The 15,612-nt window shown below is 39.8% G+C and overlaps 3 pseudogenes; all 3 read left to right on the forward strand.

Moving 5' to 3' along the window:
* The first annotated feature begins 34 nt into the window (after positions 1-34).
* LOC149099585 (uncharacterized) lies at positions 35-5,032 on the forward strand (annotated as a pseudogene).
* A 122-nt stretch (positions 5,033-5,154) lies between these two features.
* On the forward strand, positions 5,155-10,152 carry LOC149099586 (uncharacterized; annotated as a pseudogene).
* A 122-nt stretch (positions 10,153-10,274) lies between these two features.
* Positions 10,275-15,272, forward strand: LOC149099587 (uncharacterized; annotated as a pseudogene).
* Positions 15,273-15,612: the final 340 nt, after the last annotated feature.

Raw genomic sequence — 15,612 nt, forward strand, 5'->3', positions numbered from 1 at the left:
GTGTTGAAAATCCGATCAGTGGATGACTGGACGTGGCTATGGCTAATGTTTTAACCGGACCATTCCGGTTATCAAATGCTCGGCCGTGGATGTTGTAGGTAACATCATCATCATATGCAGACGGTGGATTAAACGCCAACAGCAACGTTTACAGGCGCTGTCAAAAAGGGAGCTAACACAAAAACTAAACAGAACTGAACATTGAGGGTTAAGTCCCAAGAAATAGAAGCCGACACGTGCGTGTCTTTCTTTTACGGAGTTACTTCCAGAACTAAAAGAGGCAGGACAAGCTGAGTCAAGCCAAGTCAGGCCAGCATAAACCAAGTCAAGCCAGGACAAGCCAGGAAATCAACCCGCTAGATGGAACGTAAGACTTACTGATGCTGCGTACTCATTATTTCCTTTTTCGTAACCTTTTCTAGCACCCTATGTTAGTTTTAAATAATATATTTGTTAGTACTTACGTACTTGTGCTACTGTTCGTTGTGGTGATTCAATTCTGTTATCTTTAAGTTAAAAGTTTGCACCGACATTTAATTGGGATTGATAGGAATAGTGGTCGTTGCAATTTATGCCACCTAAGCCTAAAGTCTCTAAAAAGATCGTTACGCGTTCTCAAACACATCAGGCACAGCTGATTGAAACACACAAAGAAAGTAATATTTGTGTTTGTCCTGCATCCAGTGTCATGAATGTTGACCAAAAAGAAGAATTTAAAGCCTTGTTTGCCACTTTTCTGACGACAATAAAAGGCGATCTAGAAAAAGAAGCGGAAACGACACGCACAAAATTAGATTCTCTACAAAATAAAATTGACCAAAAAGCAAGTACTCATGGCTTGAAGCCAGAAATTTTTGATGGAAATCCTGTAGCGGACGCGTCAGTATGGTTGGACAATTTTCGTCGCATAGCCAAATTAAATAATTGGTCGGAGGAGTTACAACTTAATGCTTTTCCACTCTATTTGCGGGGCATTGCGCACGCCTGGTTTCTCACATTAGCTGAGGAAACTATGGGCACTTTAACTGCTCTTTTTGATGCGTTTCGCGCACGTTTTGCCTCTGGCCCGCAGGATTGGATTTTAAGCCAACAGTTAAGTGCGCGTAAACACGCTCCAAACGAGCCCATCGATTATTACATTACTGATATTACGCGGCTATGCAAACGATTAGAATTGTCTGACGTAGAAACAGTGAGATATTTTATCGAAGGATTACAGGGCGACCTTCAAGCCTATGTGTCACTAGGCAGGCCAAAGACGTTTCAGGAGGCCGAGTCCCTAGCGCGTATGAAGGACTTAGTTAATCGCCGCCAGGGTGCTACAGATACTCAATCCGTGTTAACGAAAATGCAAACCATGTTTACTAAATTCCTGGAGCAATCTTCTAGTAACAGTAAGGTGATAGCTGCCGCGGCACCAGCTCCAAATACATCAGATGCTGATAAGAAATTAGAAGACTTGTCCAATCAGGTTAAACAAATTTTAAAGCAACAGCAGCGGCACACTCAGCAAATGCACGCTAGTTATGCGGTTGCTGCTTATGATCAGGCTCCGGGGACATCACGCCCTTTCGAACCCCGCAGTTGGCAGGGACAGCAAAATAGCCAGGTTGACCAGTTACAACGGCAGGTCAACCGCTTAGAGACTGAATTGATACGGTATCAGAATCCGCGCCATTCCGCCAATCACTCATATGACCGATCTTACAGAGGGTGGAATGATGAATGTAGTAATGAATTCCGTAGTCCCCCCCTTCAACACTCGACGCTCTATTCTAGCCATAGACGCCCCACCAAATTCCAACCAGGGAAACGCCTAAGGACTCTTGTTGGTACCCCAAGAGTCCGTTTTGGCAGAACAAAATTATGTAAATATTATAGACAAAGTTTTCGAAGAGCAACTAGAGACAACAATCACGTCAGTTGTAAGCCCAGAAAATGTTTTACTACTATAGATAGCAGATTCTCTTCACGACATTCGGTTGCTCGACATAACGTTTCTACTTGTAAAACAGGTGTAAATAGTATTGATGATATTCGCACAGAATCGCCAATTGTAAATAGTCACAATCGCCCTGATGATAGTTTTTCGGACTCGCCTATTTCGGATATCGTGGTAATCCCAGGACCACCATATCCTACTAAAAATAGCGTGTCTGAAACACAGTCTAGGGAATCTTTATGTCCGCTTTCTTCGGCGACGAAAAATAGTAATCACGATGTAACTTTTGATAATACATGTCGAGAAAATACAGTTACCAAATTGAACTAGAGTTCTCAACATACGAGATGCAATAAAAGAAAGGTTAACAGAAATACAAATGTGAAAACGCGCAAATATCGTTTATCAGAAATTGAAAATAAAATGGAGACTGGTAACGTCCATATTAATATTACCGAGAGAATACCGCAAAATGAGACAGTTTTCTCACTCAGCGATGACGCCGCACTAGGCGTTAACAAAATGTCAATTTGTCCCGGTGGAGACATTAACGCTGGCGTTACTGTGACCATTGATGAACATAATAGTACCTACGTAGATGACCTAAAAAGGACACAATTACACCTCAAAGGTGTTATCACCACAAACAGTGATGAAACCATAGGAAAACGAAAACGCATTGAAGAAGTTATCAATACAAGAAATCATAATATATCGTCAGTCAAATTAAAACCAGTTTTAAAACAGAAAAGAAGTTACCCGATTTTACGAGAAGAGATTAACGAGAAAATATTTCACACAGAAATGGAAGACGCTCAAAAGCAAAATGAACAAAGCATTGTGAGTAAACAACCCTTGTACAACCCTGATCAAGTTGTACAACAGGTTTTACCAAATTCTGACTTACGCAGTCAGACCACTTCAGGTATTTTCAGGACTAGGAATTTAGATTCGGAAGCCATACGCAATGTGCACACAAAGAAAAGCGAAACTCTTTCGTATTCACGGGAAGTTACCACTGACTCTCGTCTCTTTGTCTTGCCCGGCCAAGCAAGCCAAGAGGACTTAATTCACGACAACGCATGTGAAACAGAGCAAATTGCCAGTTCCAAACATGATGCAACAAGCACCACATTTGAGTCAGCTAAAGATTTTCCTAAATTGCCAACTTACGAAGAAGCAGTAACCTTTCCTAGTTTAACAGAATATCTGACCAATAATCCTATGACGGAAGAAATAAGGAAAATTTTGAATTTCGCAAGGCACAGCCCTCCAGAGGAAGCAATTACTACTGTTTGTAAGGCCAATACACCTCCCTACACATTCTTCATGCCAAAACAACGTAAACCACCCGATAAATCAGAAATTCCGTCTTGTATTACTAGAATGAGCCATTGACGCGCATTGGTTCTTTATAACAACCAATCATTCACGAACACAAAGAAACATAAGCTAAACCAAAAATAAAAGAAAACAAACAAACAAACAACAAACAATTTTGTTAAATATTTCATTAAGTTACTTAACGGGGTTTGACACGAATATTGCTAACTTTTTGTCTGTTGACTCAGCAGTAAGAAACTCAACTAGGTTTCATCTTCTGTTTACACTTAATATTACAATTAAAATTTTATGTGAGCATTTTTGAACACTGTTATTCCTATCAACCCTTCGCTTATACGATTTTCTTTTAACGCCGTATGTCCACATAAATTTTACTTGAAGGTTATACATTATTCAACTATAGTTTTGGGTTCGTGCAGATATATATATGCCTCCATTTTTCTTGTTATGGTATTGTCATGTTATCTTGCTTGCATTCTGTTAACTCACTGTGAGCTAGGGACTAGCTCAATCTAAGTGGGGAGAATATGTAAAACAATAAAAATGCAAGCAAGATATAAATTCCCAACCATATTCATTAGTTGTGATAATGGGTAAAAAATTAATGGTAATGTTTTGAGAAATAGGTGTTGGGTCATTCGAAATGTAATATTGGAATATTTTAGGTGTTTAAAAAAATGTTGCCTTTTCTTACCGTTGTTGATGTGTACGCAGGTGCTGCGTTTCCTAGGAACTACTTCTTCAGTGAAATGTGTAAATTACTTGACCGTTGTTAAACTGGAAATGGTGCCATGTAATCTAACTATTTTGAAAATGTAGTGTCTACTTCAATAATTTGTAGTCGATTCTTGGTAGGATACCTTGGTACATTCATGTTCTGCGAGCACCGTTGCTGCACTGCATGTTTTCGGTTTAGCTGCGTTGTCCAGCAACTCGTTTGTTTACTTGCGGGTGTCGATCGAGAAAATGAAGTAAAAATTGAAATCTGGATTTTGGAAGCGCTCTTTTTGGAATTAGTCGCGTTAGACTCCTTAACTTATTTTCAGTCTCCCGTCCAATTTTTCAGTCAAACCTTGCCCTTTTTACTGGCCTTTTCAAGGAGTTTGATAACGATGTTTAAATTAATTTATTCCTAATTCACACTTCTACCCAAATAAAGAAAAGATTCTTAACAATAGCAGCGGCACCTCATTAAAGGATGTTTGTACCAAGAGCACGTCCAGTTAATGAGATGGATAGTTTTAACTGGAAATCCCGCCCACGAAGCTGGGAGTTTGCAAACCTATTTCTTGTAATACTTATGGTGTATGAAATATTTAACAACAACTTTTATCTTTTAACTTAGTGCTATCCTAAACTTTTAATCGGTAAGAACGAAGATTGTAACTTTTATATTGCTCACGTTACCTTATTTAGGTCAGCCACTTAAGAATAGTCGGTTAAAATCAAGGTAGAAAACGTTTTAGTCAACCTCCATAACCTCGAAGGAAAATATGCTAAGTAGCTTGGTGCGCAGTCGCAATAGAACCTTATTTGAACTGCGCATGACATTACGTTAGCCTAATTGACAGATTGACATTGATTTGATGGATGACGTGGTTGTCCCTTTAAAAGGAACGTGACGAGTTAGCTCCTAGTAGTTGTAGTAATTGCTGTAACCAGTCAAGAGCAACAAGTAAGAGAACGTTGTGAGTATTGTACCCAGGTCATCAATAGAGGAAATAAAAAGAGAAGCAACCAAACAAAGAGTGTTGGAGTGATCAGCTAATTTCCCCAAAGGTCGCTTCAACAAGCTGGTGGAGTTCCGGTTTCGGTGCCCGACGGCCTGGATTTTGTGTTGAAAATCCGATCAGTGGATGACTGGACGTGGCTATGGCTAATGTTTTAACCGGACCATTCCGGTTATCAAATGCTCGGCCGTGGATGTTGTAGGTAACATCATCATCATATGCAGACGGTGGATTAAACGCCAACAGCAACGTTTACAGGCGCTGTCAAAAAGGGAGCTAACACAAAAACTAAACAGAACTGAACATTGAGGGTTAAGTCCCAAGAAATAGAAGCCGACACGTGCGTGTCTTTCTTTTACGGAGTTACTTCCAGAACTAAAAGAGGCAGGACAAGCTGAGTCAAGCCAAGTCAGGCCAGCATAAACCAAGTCAAGCCAGGACAAGCCAGGAAATCAACCCGCTAGATGGAACGTAAGACTTACTGATGCTGCGTACTCATTATTTCCTTTTTCGTAACCTTTTCTAGCACCCTATGTTAGTTTTAAATAATATATTTGTTAGTACTTACGTACTTGTGCTACTGTTCGTTGTGGTGATTCAATTCTGTTATCTTTAAGTTAAAAGTTTGCACCGACATTTAATTGGGATTGATAGGAATAGTGGTCGTTGCAATTTATGCCACCTAAGCCTAAAGCCTCTAAAAAGATCGTTACGCGTTCTCAAACACATCAGGCACAGCTGATTGAAACACACAAAGAAAGTAATATTTGTGTTTGTCCTGCATCCAGTGTCATGAATGTTGACCAAAAAGAAGAATTTAAAGCCTTGTTTGCCACTTTTCTGACGACAATAAAAGGCGATCTAGAAAAAGAAGCGGAAACGACACGCACAAAATTAGATTCTCTACAAAATAAAATTGACCAAAAAGCAAGTACTCATGGCTTGAAGCCAGAAATTTTTGATGGAAATCCTGTAGCGGACGCGTCAGTATGGTTGGACAATTTTCGTCGCATAGCCAAATTAAATAATTGGTCGGAGGAGTTACAACTTAATGCTTTTCCACTCTATTTGCGGGGCATTGCGCACGCCTGGTTTCTCACATTAGCTGAGGAAACTATGGGCACTTTAACTGCTCTTTTTGATGCGTTTCGCGCACGTTTTGCCTCTGGCCCGCAGGATTGGATTTTAAGCCAACAGTTAAGTGCGCGTAAACACGCTCCAAACGAGCCCATCGATTATTACATTACTGATATTACGCGGCTATGCAAACGATTAGAATTGTCTGACGTAGAAACAGTGAGATATTTTATCGAAGGATTACAGGGCGACCTTCAAGCCTATGTGTCACTAGGCAGGCCAAAGACGTTTCAGGAGGCCGAGTCCCTAGCGCGTATGAAGGACTTAGTTAATCGCCGCCAGGGTGCTACAGATACTCAATCCGTGTTAACGAAAATGCAAACCATGTTTACTAAATTCCTGGAGCAATCTTCTAGTAACAGTAAGGTGATAGCTGCCGCGGCACCAGCTCCAAATACATCAGATGCTGATAAGAAATTAGAAGACTTGTCCAATCAGGTTAAACAAATTTTAAAGCAACAGCAGCGGCACACTCAGCAAATGCACGCTAGTTATGCGGTTGCTGCTTATGATCAGGCTCCGGGGACATCACGCCCTTTCGAACCCCGCAGTTGGCAGGGACAGCAAAATAGCCAGGTTGACCAGTTACAACGGCAGGTCAACCGCTTAGAGACTGAATTGATACGGTATCAGAATCCGCGCCATTCCGCCAATCACTCATATGACCGATCTTACAGAGGGTGGAATGATGAATGTAGTAATGAATTCCGTAGTCCCCCCCTTCAACACTCGACGCTCTATTCTAGCCATAGACGCCCCACCAAATTCCAACCAGGGAAACGCCTAAGGACTCTTGTTGGTACCCCAAGAGTCCGTTTTGGCAGAACAAAATTATGTAAATATTATAGACAAAGTTTTCGAAGAGCAACTAGAGACAACAATCACGTCAGTTGTAAGCCCAGAAAATGTTTTACTACTATAGATAGCAGATTCTCTTCACGACATTCGGTTGCTCGACATAACGTTTCTACTTGTAAAACAGGTGTAAATAGTATTGATGATATTCGCACAGAATCGCCAATTGTAAATAGTCACAATCGCCCTGATGATAGTTTTTCGGACTCGCCTATTTCGGATATCGTGGTAATCCCAGGACCACCATATCCTACTAAAAATAGCGTGTCTGAAACACAGTCTAGGGAATCTTTATGTCCGCTTTCTTCGGCGACGAAAAATAGTAATCACGATGTAACTTTTGATAATACATGTCGAGAAAATACAGTTACCAAATTGAACTAGAGTTCTCAACATACGAGATGCAATAAAAGAAAGGTTAACAGAAATACAAATGTGAAAACGCGCAAATATCGTTTATCAGAAATTGAAAATAAAATGGAGACTGGTAACGTCCATATTAATATTACCGAGAGAATACCGCAAAATGAGACAGTTTTCTCACTCAGCGATGACGCCGCACTAGGCGTTAACAAAATGTCAATTTGTCCCGGTGGAGACATTAACGCTGGCGTTACTGTGACCATTGATGAACATAATAGTACCTACGTAGATGACCTAAAAAGGACACAATTACACCTCAAAGGTGTTATCACCACAAACAGTGATGAAACCATAGGAAAACGAAAACGCATTGAAGAAGTTATCAATACAAGAAATCATAATATATCGTCAGTCAAATTAAAACCAGTTTTAAAACAGAAAAGAAGTTACCCGATTTTACGAGAAGAGATTAACGAGAAAATATTTCACACAGAAATGGAAGACGCTCAAAAGCAAAATGAACAAAGCATTGTGAGTAAACAACCCTTGTACAACCCTGATCAAGTTGTACAACAGGTTTTACCAAATTCTGACTTACGCAGTCAGACCACTTCAGGTATTTTCAGGACTAGGAATTTAGATTCGGAAGCCATACGCAATGTGCACACAAAGAAAAGCGAAACTCTTTCGTATTCACGGGAAGTTACCACTGACTCTCGTCTCTTTGTCTTGCCCGGCCAAGCAAGCCAAGAGGACTTAATTCACGACAACGCATGTGAAACAGAGCAAATTGCCAGTTCCAAACATGATGCAACAAGCACCACATTTGAGTCAGCTAAAGATTTTCCTAAATTGCCAACTTACGAAGAAGCAGTAACCTTTCCTAGTTTAACAGAATATCTGACCAATAATCCTATGACGGAAGAAATAAGGAAAATTTTGAATTTCGCAAGGCACAGCCCTCCAGAGGAAGCAATTACTACTGTTTGTAAGGCCAATACACCTCCCTACACATTCTTCATGCCAAAACAACGTAAACCACCCGATAAATCAGAAATTCCGTCTTGTATTACTAGAATGAGCCATTGACGCGCATTGGTTCTTTATAACAACCAATCATTCACGAACACAAAGAAACATAAGCTAAACCAAAAATAAAAGAAAACAAACAAACAAACAACAAACAATTTTGTTAAATATTTCATTAAGTTACTTAACGGGGTTTGACACGAATATTGCTAACTTTTTGTCTGTTGACTCAGCAGTAAGAAACTCAACTAGGTTTCATCTTCTGTTTACACTTAATATTACAATTAAAATTTTATGTGAGCATTTTTGAACACTGTTATTCCTATCAACCCTTCGCTTATACGATTTTCTTTTAACGCCGTATGTCCACATAAATTTTACTTGAAGGTTATACATTATTCAACTATAGTTTTGGGTTCGTGCAGATATATATATGCCTCCATTTTTCTTGTTATGGTATTGTCATGTTATCTTGCTTGCATTCTGTTAACTCACTGTGAGCTAGGGACTAGCTCAATCTAAGTGGGGAGAATATGTAAAACAATAAAAATGCAAGCAAGATATAAATTCCCAACCATATTCATTAGTTGTGATAATGGGTAAAAAATTAATGGTAATGTTTTGAGAAATAGGTGTTGGGTCATTCGAAATGTAATATTGGAATATTTTAGGTGTTTAAAAAAATGTTGCCTTTTCTTACCGTTGTTGATGTGTACGCAGGTGCTGCGTTTCCTAGGAACTACTTCTTCAGTGAAATGTGTAAATTACTTGACCGTTGTTAAACTGGAAATGGTGCCATGTAATCTAACTATTTTGAAAATGTAGTGTCTACTTCAATAATTTGTAGTCGATTCTTGGTAGGATACCTTGGTACATTCATGTTCTGCGAGCACCGTTGCTGCACTGCATGTTTTCGGTTTAGCTGCGTTGTCCAGCAACTCGTTTGTTTACTTGCGGGTGTCGATCGAGAAAATGAAGTAAAAATTGAAATCTGGATTTTGGAAGCGCTCTTTTTGGAATTAGTCGCGTTAGACTCCTTAACTTATTTTCAGTCTCCCGTCCAATTTTTCAGTCAAACCTTGCCCTTTTTACTGGCCTTTTCAAGGAGTTTGATAACGATGTTTAAATTAATTTATTCCTAATTCACACTTCTACCCAAATAAAGAAAAGATTCTTAACAATAGCAGCGGCACCTCATTAAAGGATGTTTGTACCAAGAGCACGTCCAGTTAATGAGATGGATAGTTTTAACTGGAAATCCCGCCCACGAAGCTGGGAGTTTGCAAACCTATTTCTTGTAATACTTATGGTGTATGAAATATTTAACAACAACTTTTATCTTTTAACTTAGTGCTATCCTAAACTTTTAATCGGTAAGAACGAAGATTGTAACTTTTATATTGCTCACGTTACCTTATTTAGGTCAGCCACTTAAGAATAGTCGGTTAAAATCAAGGTAGAAAACGTTTTAGTCAACCTCCATAACCTCGAAGGAAAATATGCTAAGTAGCTTGGTGCGCAGTCGCAATAGAACCTTATTTGAACTGCGCATGACATTACGTTAGCCTAATTGACAGATTGACATTGATTTGATGGATGACGTGGTTGTCCCTTTAAAAGGAACGTGACGAGTTAGCTCCTAGTAGTTGTAGTAATTGCTGTAACCAGTCAAGAGCAACAAGTAAGAGAACGTTGTGAGTATTGTACCCAGGTCATCAATAGAGGAAATAAAAAGAGAAGCAACCAAACAAAGAGTGTTGGAGTGATCAGCTAATTTCCCCAAAGGTCGCTTCAACAAGCTGGTGGAGTTCCGGTTTCGGTGCCCGACGGCCTGGATTTTGTGTTGAAAATCCGATCAGTGGATGACTGGACGTGGCTATGGCTAATGTTTTAACCGGACCATTCCGGTTATCAAATGCTCGGCCGTGGATGTTGTAGGTAACATCATCATCATATGCAGACGGTGGATTAAACGCCAACAGCAACGTTTACAGGCGCTGTCAAAAAGGGAGCTAACACAAAAACTAAACAGAACTGAACATTGAGGGTTAAGTCCCAAGAAATAGAAGCCGACACGTGCGTGTCTTTCTTTTACGGAGTTACTTCCAGAACTAAAAGAGGCAGGACAAGCTGAGTCAAGCCAAGTCAGGCCAGCATAAACCAAGTCAAGCCAGGACAAGCCAGGAAATCAACCCGCTAGATGGAACGTAAGACTTACTGATGCTGCGTACTCATTATTTCCTTTTTCGTAACCTTTTCTAGCACCCTATGTTAGTTTTAAATAATATATTTGTTAGTACTTACGTACTTGTGCTACTGTTCGTTGTGGTGATTCAATTCTGTTATCTTTAAGTTAAAAGTTTGCACCGACATTTAATTGGGATTGATAGGAATAGTGGTCGTTGCAATTTATGCCACCTAAGCCTAAAGCCTCTAAAAAGATCGTTACGCGTTCTCAAACACATCAGGCACAGCTGATTGAAACACACAAAGAAAGTAATATTTGTGTTTGTCCTGCATCCAGTGTCATGAATGTTGACCAAAAAGAAGAATTTAAAGCCTTGTTTGCCACTTTTCTGACGACAATAAAAGGCGATCTAGAAAAAGAAGCGGAAACGACACGCACAAAATTAGATTCTCTACAAAATAAAATTGACCAAAAAGCAAGTACTCATGGCTTGAAGCCAGAAATTTTTGATGGAAATCCTGTAGCGGACGCGTCAGTATGGTTGGACAATTTTCGTCGCATAGCCAAATTAAATAATTGGTCGGAGGAGTTACAACTTAATGCTTTTCCACTCTATTTGCGGGGCATTGCGCACGCCTGGTTTCTCACATTAGCTGAGGAAACTATGGGCACTTTAACTGCTCTTTTTGATGCGTTTCGCGCACGTTTTGCCTCTGGCCCGCAGGATTGGATTTTAAGCCAACAGTTAAGTGCGCGTAAACACGCTCCAAACGAGCCCATCGATTATTACATTACTGATATTACGCGGCTATGCAAACGATTAGAATTGTCTGACGTAGAAACAGTGAGATATTTTATCGAAGGATTACAGGGCGACCTTCAAGCCTATGTGTCACTAGGCAGGCCAAAGACGTTTCAGGAGGCCGAGTCCCTAGCGCGTATGAAGGACTTAGTTAATCGCCGCCAGGGTGCTACAGATACTCAATCCGTGTTAACGAAAATGCAAACCATGTTTACTAAATTCCTGGAGCAATCTTCTAGTAACAGTAAGGTGATAGCTGCCGCGGCACCAGCTCCAAATACATCAGATGCTGATAAGAAATTAGAAGACTTGTCCAATCAGGTTAAACAAATTTTAAAGCAACAGCAGCGGCACACTCAGCAAATGCACGCTAGTTATGCGGTTGCTGCTTATGATCAGGCTCCGGGGACATCACGCCCTTTCGAACCCCGCAGTTGGCAGGGACAGCAAAATAGCCAGGTTGACCAGTTACAACGGCAGGTCAACCGCTTAGAGACTGAATTGATACGGTATCAGAATCCGCGCCATTCCGCCAATCACTCATATGACCGATCTTACAGAGGGTGGAATGATGAATGTAGTAATGAATTCCGTAGTCCCCCCCTTCAACACTCGACGCTCTATTCTAGCCATAGACGCCCCACCAAATTCCAACCAGGGAAACGCCTAAGGACTCTTGTTGGTACCCCAAGAGTCCGTTTTGGCAGAACAAAATTATGTAAATATTATAGACAAAGTTTTCGAAGAGCAACTAGAGACAACAATCACGTCAGTTGTAAGCCCAGAAAATGTTTTACTACTATAGATAGCAGATTCTCTTCACGACATTCGGTTGCTCGACATAACGTTTCTACTTGTAAAACAGGTGTAAATAGTATTGATGATATTCGCACAGAATCGCCAATTGTAAATAGTCACAATCGCCCTGATGATAGTTTTTCGGACTCGCCTATTTCGGATATCGTGGTAATCCCAGGACCACCATATCCTACTAAAAATAGCGTGTCTGAAACACAGTCTAGGGAATCTTTATGTCCGCTTTCTTCGGCGACGAAAAATAGTAATCACGATGTAACTTTTGATAATACATGTCGAGAAAATACAGTTACCAAATTGAACTAGAGTTCTCAACATACGAGATGCAATAAAAGAAAGGTTAACAGAAATACAAATGTGAAAACGCGCAAATATCGTTTATCAGAAATTGAAAATAAAATGGAGACTGGTAACGTCCATATTAATATTACCGAGAGAATACCGCAAAATGAGACAGTTTTCTCACTCAGCGATGACGCCGCACTAGGCGTTAACAAAATGTCAATTTGTCCCGGTGGAGACATTAACGCTGGCGTTACTGTGACCATTGATGAACATAATAGTACCTACGTAGATGACCTAAAAAGGACACAATTACACCTCAAAGGTGTTATCACCACAAACAGTGATGAAACCATAGGAAAACGAAAACGCATTGAAGAAGTTATCAATACAAGAAATCATAATATATCGTCAGTCAAATTAAAACCAGTTTTAAAACAGAAAAGAAGTTACCCGATTTTACGAGAAGAGATTAACGAGAAAATATTTCACACAGAAATGGAAGACGCTCAAAAGCAAAATGAACAAAGCATTGTGAGTAAACAACCCTTGTACAACCCTGATCAAGTTGTACAACAGGTTTTACCAAATTCTGACTTACGCAGTCAGACCACTTCAGGTATTTTCAGGACTAGGAATTTAGATTCGGAAGCCATACGCAATGTGCACACAAAGAAAAGCGAAACTCTTTCGTATTCACGGGAAGTTACCACTGACTCTCGTCTCTTTGTCTTGCCCGGCCAAGCAAGCCAAGAGGACTTAATTCACGACAACGCATGTGAAACAGAGCAAATTGCCAGTTCCAAACATGATGCAACAAGCACCACATTTGAGTCAGCTAAAGATTTTCCTAAATTGCCAACTTACGAAGAAGCAGTAACCTTTCCTAGTTTAACAGAATATCTGACCAATAATCCTATGACGGAAGAAATAAGGAAAATTTTGAATTTCGCAAGGCACAGCCCTCCAGAGGAAGCAATTACTACTGTTTGTAAGGCCAATACACCTCCCTACACATTCTTCATGCCAAAACAACGTAAACCACCCGATAAATCAGAAATTCCGTCTTGTATTACTAGAATGAGCCATTGACGCGCATTGGTTCTTTATAACAACCAATCATTCACGAACACAAAGAAACATAAGCTAAACCAAAAATAAAAGAAAACAAACAAACAAACAACAAACAATTTTGTTAAATATTTCATTAAGTTACTTAACGGGGTTTGACACGAATATTGCTAACTTTTTGTCTGTTGACTCAGCAGTAAGAAACTCAACTAGGTTTCATCTTCTGTTTACACTTAATATTACAATTAAAATTTTATGTGAGCATTTTTGAACACTGTTATTCCTATCAACCCTTCGCTTATACGATTTTCTTTTAACGCCGTATGTCCACATAAATTTTACTTGAAGGTTATACATTATTCAACTATAGTTTTGGGTTCGTGCAGATATATATATGCCTCCATTTTTCTTGTTATGGTATTGTCATGTTATCTTGCTTGCATTCTGTTAACTCACTGTGAGCTAGGGACTAGCTCAATCTAAGTGGGGAGAATATGTAAAACAATAAAAATGCAAGCAAGATATAAATTCCCAACCATATTCATTAGTTGTGATAATGGGTAAAAAATTAATGGTAATGTTTTGAGAAATAGGTGTTGGGTCATTCGAAATGTAATATTGGAATATTTTAGGTGTTTAAAAAAATGTTGCCTTTTCTTACCGTTGTTGATGTGTACGCAGGTGCTGCGTTTCCTAGGAACTACTTCTTCAGTGAAATGTGTAAATTACTTGACCGTTGTTAAACTGGAAATGGTGCCATGTAATCTAACTATTTTGAAAATGTAGTGTCTACTTCAATAATTTGTAGTCGATTCTTGGTAGGATACCTTGGTACATTCATGTTCTGCGAGCACCGTTGCTGCACTGCATGTTTTCGGTTTAGCTGCGTTGTCCAGCAACTCGTTTGTTTACTTGCGGGTGTCGATCGAGAAAATGAAGTAAAAATTGAAATCTGGATTTTGGAAGCGCTCTTTTTGGAATTAGTCGCGTTAGACTCCTTAACTTATTTTCAGTCTCCCGTCCAATTTTTCAGTCAAACCTTGCCCTTTTTACTGGCCTTTTCAAGGAGTTTGATAACGATGTTTAAATTAATTTATTCCTAATTCACACTTCTACCCAAATAAAGAAAAGATTCTTAACAATAGCAGCGGCACCTCATTAAAGGATGTTTGTACCAAGAGCACGTCCAGTTAATGAGATGGATAGTTTTAACTGGAAATCCCGCCCACGAAGCTGGGAGTTTGCAAACCTATTTCTTGTAATACTTATGGTGTATGAAATATTTAACAACAACTTTTATCTTTTAACTTAGTGCTATCCTAAACTTTTAATCGGTAAGAACGAAGATTGTAACTTTTATATTGCTCACGTTACCTTATTTAGGTCAGCCACTTAAGAATAGTCGGTTAAAATCAAGGTAGAAAACGTTTTAGTCAACCTCCATAACCTCGAAGGAAAATATGCTAAGTAGCTTGGTGCGCAGTCGCAATAGAACCTTATTTGAACTGCGCATGACATTACGTTAGCCTAATTGACAGATTGACATTGATTTGATGGATGACGTGGTTGTCCCTTTAAAAGGAACGTGACGAGTTAGCTCCTAGTAGTTGTAGTAATTGCTGTAACCAGTCAAGAGCAACAAGTAAGAGAACGTTGTGAGTATTGTACCCAGGTCATCAATAGAGGAAATAAAAAGAGAAGCAACCAAACAAAGAGTGTTGGAGTGATCAGCTAATTTCCCCAAAGGTCGCTTCAACAATCGTTTCAGGCAGAAAATGGTGACCAAACCCTTTTGGAGGTGACTGGGGGCTTCAACGATGTGGCAGGCATGGGAAGAGTCACTACAAACGATGTCAACCCCAGTGCAGAAACATTACCAGCAAAGATTAGCATTCCTCCTGGAGCAGCTGACATTATTTCAATCCCTTTCAGTGCTGTCACCGGCATGTGGCAGAAGGCAGGGCATTTATTAGCTACTCCTGGATCCATTGGAAAACCCATTGGCACATATTTCAGTGACAGCAACGCCCATCTCGTTGCTAGCGAGAGCAAG

This window comes from Orbicella faveolata, unplaced genomic scaffold (assembly GCF_042242905.1).
Source record: "Orbicella faveolata isolate gen_17 unplaced genomic scaffold, um_ofav_v1 contig_46, whole genome shotgun sequence".
Taxonomy (NCBI): domain Eukaryota; kingdom Metazoa; phylum Cnidaria; class Anthozoa; order Scleractinia; family Merulinidae; genus Orbicella; species Orbicella faveolata.